The following is a 6,886-nucleotide window of genomic DNA, read 5'->3' as shown; positions in this document are numbered from 1 at the left end:
TACTTGGAGCTATATTTTTATTCACCAACATGATATGTGTTTTGCTTGGAGCGTCTTGTATTATTTGTGTCTTTGTGTTTTAGTGTGCCACAATCATCCTTATTGTACACACCTTTTGAGAGAGCCATACATGAATTAAAATTTGATAGAATACTCTATGTGCTTCACTTATATCTTTTGAGCTATGTAATTTTGCTCTATGTGCTTCACTTATATCTTTTGAGCTATGTAGTTTTGCTCTATGTGCTTCACTTATATCTTTTGAGCGTTATAATTTTTCTCTATGTGCTTCACTTAGATATTTTAGAGCACGGTGGTGGATTTGTTTTAAAGAAACTATTGATCTCTCATGCTTCACTTAAATTATTTTGAGAGTCTCTTAATAGCATGGTAATTTGCTTAATAATAATATGCTTGGTATTCAAGATTTGTGAAACTTTCTTTTGAGTGCATTGAATACTAAGAAAAGATTGAAGCATGATAATTGTTTTGAGATATGGAGGTGATAATATTAGAGTCATGCTAGTTGAAGTAGTTGTGAATTTAAAGAATACTTGTGTTAAAGTTTGTGATTTCCGTAACATGCACGTATGGTGAACCGTTATGTGATGAAGTCGGAGCATGATTTATTTATTGATTGTCTTCCTTATGAGTGGCGGTCGCGGACGAGCGATGGTTTTTCCTACCAATCTATCCTCCTGGGAGCATGCGCGTAATACTTTGCTTTGATAACTTCTAGATTTTTGCAATAAGTATATGAGTTCTTTATGACTAATGTTGAGTCCATGGATTATATGCACTTTTTCCCATCCTTCCACCATTGCTAGCCTCTCTAATACCACGCACTTTTCGCCGGTATCATACACCTACCATATACCTTCCTCAAAACAGCCACCATACCTACCTATCATGGCATTTCCATAGCCATTCCGAGATATATTGCCATGCAACTTTCCACCGTTCCGTTTATTATGACATGCTCCATCATTGTCATATTGCTAGCATGATCATGTAGTAGACATCATATTTGTGGCAAAGCCACCATTCATAATTCTTTCATACATGTCACTCTTGATTCATTGCATATCTCGGTACACCGCCAGAGGCATTCATATAAAGTCATATTTTGTTCTAAGTATCGAGTTGTTGAGTTGTAAGAAAAATAAAAGTGTGATGATCATCATTTTTAGAGCATTGTCCCAAGTGAGGAAAGAATGATGGAGACTATGATTCCCCCATAAGTCGGGATGAGACTCCAGACGAAAAATAAAAAAAAGAAAAAAGAGGCCAAAAAAAGAGAGAGAAAAGGCCCAAATAAAAAAATGAGAGAAAAAGAGAGGAGGGACAATGTTATTATCCTTTTACCACACTTGTGCTTCAAAGTAGCACCATGATCTTCATGATAGAGAGTCTCTCGTTATGTCACTTTCATATACTAGTGGGAATTTTACATTATAGAACTTGGCTTGTATATTCCAATGATGGGCTTCCTCAAAATGCCCTAGGTCTTCGTGAGCAAGCAAGTTGGATGCACACCCACTTAGTTTCTTTTCATGAGCTTTCATATACTTATAGCTCTAGTGCATCCGTTGCATGGCAATCCCTACTCACTCACATTGATATCTATTGATGGGCATCTCCATAGCCCGTTGATACGCCTAGTTGATGTGAGACTATCTTCCCCTCTTTTTGTCTTCTCCACAACCACCATTCTATTCCCCATATAGTGCTATATCCATGGCTCACGCTCATGTATTGCGTGAAGATTGAAAAAGTTTTGAAAAAGTTAGAGTATGAAACAATTGCTTGGCTTGTCATCGGGGTTGTGCATGATTTAAATACTTTGTGTGGTGAAGATAGAGCATAGCCAGACTATATGACTTTGTAGGGATAACTTTCTTTGGCCATGTTATTTTGAGAAGACATGATTGCTTTGTTAGTATGCTTGAAGTATTATTATTTTTATGTCAATATAAACTTTTGTCTTGAATCTTTCGAATCTGAATATTCATATCACAATTAAGAAGATTTGCATTGAAATTATGCCAAGTAGAACTCCGCATAAAAAATTCTCTTTTTACCATTTACCTACTCGAGGACGAGCAGGAATTAAGCTTGGGGATGCCTGATACGTCTCCAACGTATCTATAATTTTTTATTGCTCCATGCTATATTATCTACTGTTTTGGACTATATTGGGCTTTATTTTCCACTTTTATATTATTTTTGGGACTAACCTATTAACCGGAGGCCCAGCCCAGAATTGCTGTTTTTTGCCTATTTCAGTGTTTCAGAGAAACGAAATATCAAACGGAGTCCAAACGGAATAAACCTTTTTGGAACGTGATTTTCTTCCCGAATATGACCCTGGAGACTTGGACCCTACGCCAAGGAAGCTTCGAGGTGGGCACGAGGTAGGGGGGCGCGCCCTATACCCCCAGGCACGCCCCCACCCTCGTGGGCCCACCGAAGCTCCACCGACATACTTCTTCCTCCTATATATACCTACGTACCCCCAAACGAACAGAAGGGGAGCCAAAAACCTAATTCCACCACCGCAACTTTTCGTATCCACGAGATCCCATCTTGGGGCCTGTTTCGGAGCTCCACCGGAGAGGGCCATCATCACGGAGGGCTTCTACATCATCATAGCCTCTCCGATGAAGTGTGAGTAGTTTACCTCAGACCTTCGGGTCCATAGTTAGTAGCTAGATGGCTTCTTCTCTCTTTTTGGATCTCAATACAAACCTGTCCCCCTCTCTTGTGGAGATCTATTCGATGTAATCTTCTTCTTTTTGCGGTGTGTTTGTTGAGACTGATGAATTGTGGGTTTATGATCAAGTCTATCTATGAATAATATTTGAATCTTCTTTGAATTCTTTTATGTATGATTGGTTATCTTTGCAAGTCTCTTCGAATTATTCGTTTGGTTTGGCCAACTAGATTGGTAGTTCTTGCCATGGGAGAAGTGCTTAGCTTTGGGTTCGATCTTGCGGTGTCCTTTCCCAGTGACAGAAGGGGCAGCAAGGCACATATTGCATCGTTGCCATCGAGGATAACAAGATGGGGTTTATTTCATATTGCATGAATTTATCTCTCTACATCATGTCATCTTGCTTAAAGCGTTACTCTGTTTTTAACTTAATACTCTAGATGCATGTTGGATAGCGGTTGATGAGTGGAGTAATAGTAGTAGATGCAGAATCGTTTCGGTCTACTTGTCACGGACGTGATGCCTATATACATGATCATGCCTAGATATTCTCATAACTATGCTCAATTCTGTCAATTGCTCAATAGTAATTTGTTCACCCACCGTAGAATACTTATGCTCTTAAGAGAAGCCACTAGTGAAACCTATGGCCCCCGGGTCTATTCTCATCATATCAATCTTCATCATTTAATCTTGCTTTGCTTTTTACTTTGCCTTTTACTTTTCACTTTGCATCTCTATACCAAAAATACCAAAAATATTATATCTATCATATCTCACTCTCGTAAGTGACCGTGAAGGGATTGACAACCCCTAATCGCGTTGGTTGCGAGTAGCTATCGTTTTGTGCATGTACGAGGGACTTGAGCGTGGCCTCCTACTGGATTGATACCTTGGTTCTCAAAAATTGAGGGAAATACTTATGCTACTCTGCTGCATCATCCTTTCCTCTTCAGGGAAATCCAACACAAGCTCAAGAGGTAGCAGCTCGCCGGCGCGGAAGCCCAAGGCGGCCTCTTGGGGACGGATCCCCATTGGCCTACCGGGTATGCGTGCTGCCGGACGAGCCACCTCACCGTTCTTAACGCGGCCACTCGAACTGTCGAGCTTGACTTGAGTCAGAATCGAGAGCGTTGTTAATGGCGGAAGGCTAACCCTGCCGCACTCGACGCAGCCACTTGAGCTGTTGAGCGGACTCGAAACAGGGCAAGGGCATTGCCGATAGCGGGAGAGCCCCCTGGCGTGCAGGTTTTCCATACAAAGGCACGACATCTCCGAGGGAAATAACCTTGTATAAAAAGGAAAGAAAGTAGTCAGGGTTCGGTGTGACTTAGCTTCTGCTTGTGGTCGCGCCGGCGTCGATCTTTCGACCCCTTTTCCTGCTTCTCTTAGAGCCATCGCCATGAAGAAACGCTCACTTAACTGCTAAAACCGATTCTCACAATTGCGCGCCCCCTACCTGGCGCGCCAAAGATGTCGTTGGGAAATGACACCTATGGGATCACAAGAATCCCTACTGCGGTTGCGGGGCGCGGGATTGAGAGAAGAGCGGGTCTAACAGAGAGCACGCGGTTCGTTTACCTAGGTTCGGGCCGCGAGGATGCGTAAAACCCTATTCCTGCTTTGGTGGATGTATTCTAAGTTCTTGAACTAGCTACGGGGTGCAATGATCTCCAAAAAGCCGAATCCCTCTCCTCGTCGCCTTGGGCCTCCTTTTATAGAAAAAGGGGTTGCCACAGTGGCACACAGGAGGTGGAAAGGCAACAGTGTTGCGAGGTTATCCTCGTATTACAGGACGAAGCGCATTAAATGCGAGGCTTAGGTGTCCCTCCACTTTATCAGGGACAGGGCGAGGCCTGTCCCGTCCGTCGCCGCTCCTCCAAGCTTCGACACGCGCCCTGGCCAGCGATGCATGTGGTGCCATGTAGGTAGGCAGGCAGCTGAGGTGGCGCAGTGGTGGACCCTCCACGAAGGGCTGCATGTCGCCACATAGGTTCCTGCCCAGCTGGTTGGGTCGGCAGCTGCATGCGAACGACGGCGGAGACTTGGCTGGTGCAGGCCTGACGGTGGCCCTACTGATGCGCTTGGCGAGGGCCTTGCCGGGCGGCTCGGCAAGGGTCTTGCCGTGGCGCGCAGGCGTCCCCGGCAAGGATCTTGCCGGGGGTCTTGTGGGTTTCTTCGGTGAGGATGGCTGCCTTCCTATCCACATTTGATCTTGACTATTCTTTGTCTTCACGAAGATCTGCATGCCACCACAGAGGTGCCTCCCGAACCCTGTCCAATGCATTTGTCGAGTGTTGGTGGGCTCGAGGGTGGCTCGCTCGGCTGGCGTGAGCGAGCTGCCCCGGCAAGGGTCTTTCCGGGGCCGCTGAGGTGTAACACCCCGGTAATTATGCTATAGAGAATTCCTGACTAATGATGTCACGTCACCCCATTTTGCTAAACTTAATCTCTCCTGGTTATCCTAAGTCAAATTCAAATTTATATGGCAAGTGAAATTATTATTCCTTTTAACAGTAAAATAAAAATGTTCATTATGTTACAAATATTCAATAAGAAATGGTGATGACTAAACCAATTTCATATGACTCACAAATAATTTTTTTAGGAATTTAATAAATGGAACAACAACAATTAACTTGACTGTTTCTTTTTATAAAAGTGGTTAAACTTTCTAAATGCCCCCAAACTTTGTGTGCATCTTCAAAATGGTGCACCTTAAATATTTGCCAAGTTTCATTCTTAAAAAAAATCAATTACTAACTAAACTAAAGACAAAGCAGTAGCTAAAATAAGTGCAGAGAAGAAAATAACAAAGCCTTTATGCACTTTGGCCCATGTGGAGACAGAAAATGGCCCAGCCCACCTCCACCTTCATCCACCTACAGCTACAGGGTGGCAGGGATTGCGTGGAGGGCATCCATGGCGTTTAGGCCATGCGTCGGCCATCCCACGGCCTCGTGGAAGGATAAGAGCACCCCCAACCCTCAGGACAAACCCTAGCCCTCACTTATCCCCTCGCTCGTTCAATCCCTCTCTGTTTCGCTCGCTCCCGAACTGCCATTGACGCACCGTCGCCATCCTCGCGGTCACTGGCCTTCCCAGCGACCGGGAGGTTGTCCAGGGAGTTCCTCGTCGTCGACTCTGTCACCCCCGTGCATCCGTTCGACCGGAGCTACACCGTTCGCTCGGGATCGAGCTAGTTTTCCGCCATGGCCGTCGCATCTCGCCGTCGAGCTCGATGCATCTGGTCACCCCCGCGCTCTCTAATCACGTCCACGAGCTCCGTGGTGAGCTCCTCTGTCGATTCCCCTCGTTTTCCCCTTCAATCCGTGCCCTTTTACGCCGTTGTTTTTAGTGTGCCAAGCTCGGTCGGAGCTTTGCTCCCGTGTACGAGCTGCTGCTCATGCTTGTTATTGTTGCTGCTGCCTCCTGTGCGCCCCCTGGCCGCGCCTGCTCGCTGCTGGCCGCGAACCCCTGCCACGCTTAGCGCCTCTGCATGCGCCGGCCGTGCCCGCTTTCCGCCGCCCGCGCCCCCTGCCACGCTTAGAATAGGATTAGTTTAGTACTAACCTAGTGCTAGATTAGTTTAATAAAACAATGACACATGGCCCCATTTTTTTAATCTGGACACTATAGTTAATTTATGTGACAATGACATGTGGGTCCCTTTCAATTAGATTAGTTTTATTTATTTGTTTAGGTACAACCTATGCACGTGGGCCACTCCCTGACCTTTTGACTAGTCAAAGTTGACTTAGTCAACTCGTATTAAAACAAATTAAAATAAAACCAAAAACTTTAGAAATTGTTTAAACCTTTGAAAATTAATAGAAAATAATCCGTATGTCAGATGAAAAAGTATTATACATGAAAGTTGCTCAGAATGACGAGACGAATCCGAATACGCAACCCGTTCGTCCGCCACACATTCCTAGCATAGCGAACATGCAACTTTCCCTCTCCAGTCCGTCTGTCCGAAAATGCGAAACACCGGGAATACTTTTCGAGATGTTTCCCCCTTTGCCGATACCATCTGTCCCTAGGTCACCCCTAGCACAACGTATTGCTGCATCTTGCTTTGTGTTACATCTGATTGCTCTGTTATTTATTGTGTTCCCCCTCCATTACTTATTTTCGGTAGACTCCGAGACCGCTGCCGATGTCCCTGTG

This window comes from Triticum urartu, chromosome 4 (genome assembly GCF_003073215.2).
Source record: "Triticum urartu cultivar G1812 chromosome 4, Tu2.1, whole genome shotgun sequence".
NCBI classification, from domain to species: domain Eukaryota; kingdom Viridiplantae; phylum Streptophyta; class Magnoliopsida; order Poales; family Poaceae; genus Triticum; species Triticum urartu.
Note: the sequence above shows the minus strand (reverse complement) of the source record.